At 37.5% G+C, this 2,500-nt stretch overlaps 1 protein-coding gene and 1 pseudogene across 1 annotated transcript in view; one reads left to right on the top strand and one right to left on the bottom strand.

Moving 5' to 3' along the window:
- The window catches only part of LOC137967359 (allatostatin-A receptor-like), a 16,271-nt pseudogene that overhangs the window by 601 nt on the left and 13,170 nt on the right, over positions 1-2,500 (top strand).
- Positions 1-2,500, bottom strand: part of LOC137968163 (uncharacterized) — a 22,435-nt gene that overhangs the window by 13,488 nt on the left and 6,447 nt on the right. The gene's annotated exons all lie outside the window — the stretch shown is intronic.

Below are 2,500 nucleotides of genomic sequence, written 5' to 3'. Positions count from 1 at the left end.
GGAATATACTTTATGCTCACTTGAATCAAATTGATAGTGTGACGTGAAGCATTTTTATACAGTTCACTGCCTGGCTGTGACTCAATCAGATGGATTGGTGGCACGGGCAAATAGAACAACAAAAGATAACCTTTTTCAGTTTAATAAAAGAAAAGAACTCGTCTCCGAACCACTGGTGTCATCATCTTGGAGAAACCGCTTGCAAAAAAAAAAGAAAACATAACATTCACAGAACAATTGTCAAAATGCCGTATGAAGTGGTTTTCGGAATCTCTCTGAAAAAAAAAAATCATAAAGTCACAAATGAGTGGACAAGTCACAGCTACATCAAATACAGAGCAGGAGAATGGTCAATAATTTGAAAATGTGGATGAGCCAGACATTGAAGTAGAGCGGTGTCTAACCATTTGCAAACGGCAGACCGCGGACTGCAGACCAACCCTAAATCACAGTTACTGAAAGCTAACCGCTCAAAAATGGGTCCTGAGACTTAAATACTGTTTATGAGCACTATTTGAAATGGATGCTTAGCCTTAAGTGCTGCTTGTCAGCGATATTTGCAGGCAGCCAGCAGTCGGTCTTTTGCAGTTATCATACACCAGAAAGGGAAGAAGAAAAAGAAAACGTTCGAACTTCAGGATTATATGGCGCTGAAACTAATAAAATTACCCTAACCCTAACCCTAACGAATTCAAAGTAAGCAAAAGATAGAGCAAATAACTAAGCAAATTAAAAATCAACAACATCTAAGTTTCAGTTCTTTTATTCCTTAGAAGATAATTTAATGATGTTGCCCCTGCCCTCCTAAGGAGATTTGTCAACAGTGTCCTTCCAAAAAAACTCCGAGAAAGAACAGGAGAATCGGTTGTCATGCACAGTATGCGTAACCCCAACCTTAGTGTTAACCATTTATAATCAGTGCCTAGAAATACTCATGAAGAATTTAAGCTACACTAAGTTCATCCACCCACCCCTGGCATCAGTTTACTTAAAATATATTACACGTACTTGCTAATAATTGGTGGGTTTTTGTCAGATATTTTCTACTATCAATTTCAACCTAGTTTAAAATAAAATGACCTTGGTTGAAATTAAAATTAACTTGGATTTAAATTTAACTGTAACATGTTCATATTTGTCCGCTTGATTTTGGTCACTTGGGCAAGCTAAGCCTGTCGTTTAAAAATCATGGCAGTCAACTCTCCCGGATAATCCGAAAGTCTCCAGATTTTGGACCATGTCTCCCGATCTCAAGATTACGACGCCGACGTTTGTCACTTTGTGTTGTTTGAGTGATTTTGAGGACGATGCCTATTAATTTAAAGGTATTTTTGTCACGGTTTATGACTATGCAGGAATTGTAGTGCTTAACAAGTGTTACTAAAACTGATCCAAAAAGAAAATTGGGGGTAACCACGCATTTTTCAAAGATAAATGATGAATAGTATTTGTACAAACCTTCTTTCTCAAATTGAAGCTTAATTATCTCTCAAAAATGCATGGTTACCCCCAAATCTCTTTTTGGATACCAAGAGTACTTACTAAGATGTACTTTCTCCGGATAGTTTTAAACCACGCAAAAAATATCACTGTATTAGTAAGCAGCACCGATAGGAAACCCGAGTATTTCGGGATGCAGAGAACGTATGCGCAATAACTATAGCAGGCACTGTTCTTAAAATCGATAATACCCAAGAGAAAATAAAGGGGGAAGAGAGGGCCTCCCCCATACATTTTTTTTTCATTAGTAATATGTCTCAAGTTATTTTTAGATCGACTACCACGCTATACATATCCCAAGGAGATAAGGCAACAGCCAATCATATGGTGGAAATGTGTTCTGTGAGCTTGGACTATCTACGCGGGACACATTCTGGCCATCTCTGTGGCTGTTGCCTAAGCTCGTTGAGATCTGTACAGCATGGGAGTCTATCTAAAAATAACTTGAGACATATTACCTATTTCCTCAAAAAGTCCGGTAAACCGTTCTTGCAAGAGTTGCTATTGACGGATTGTAATTTAAGCAATAATGTGATAATTTGGTCTGAAAAAAAAACAATCAAATCAATGAATGACATCTTTTTCGCGTGTCTTTTTTTTATTCTTACCTTGGTTGTGTGAGGTCTTGTGTGACAGTGTACTTTGTTTTCTGGCTTAAAATAGGTAGTATGACGTCATCAGAAATGAGGTCACATGCGTTATGACGTCATCTATTATCCCATCTCTATCAATTCTCAATTTTTTAAGTCTTTAGGGGTTGACAGTTTGCAAGATATTGCTTGTGTTAACTGAAACAGCAAGTCAGTTTCCTCGTAGGACAATTTCAGGTCAGTGTAGTTTTAAATTTGATAACTATAGTTGCTAACGGGATATTTAATAAAGAAGGCGTTTTTAGTGTAGTAATAACAGACTACCTTACGCCTAACGGAGTCTCGTAGATTTCCGGCTGGCTTTTTGTAATTACTGAACTAGTAAGTTAGTACGACCTGAATCGAGAAGT

Source organism: Montipora foliosa, chromosome 8 (assembly GCF_036669935.1).
Source record: "Montipora foliosa isolate CH-2021 chromosome 8, ASM3666993v2, whole genome shotgun sequence".
NCBI classification, from domain to species: Eukaryota; Metazoa; Cnidaria; class Anthozoa; order Scleractinia; family Acroporidae; genus Montipora; species Montipora foliosa.
Note: the sequence above shows the minus strand (reverse complement) of the source record. Positions and strands in the feature narration are given on the sequence as shown.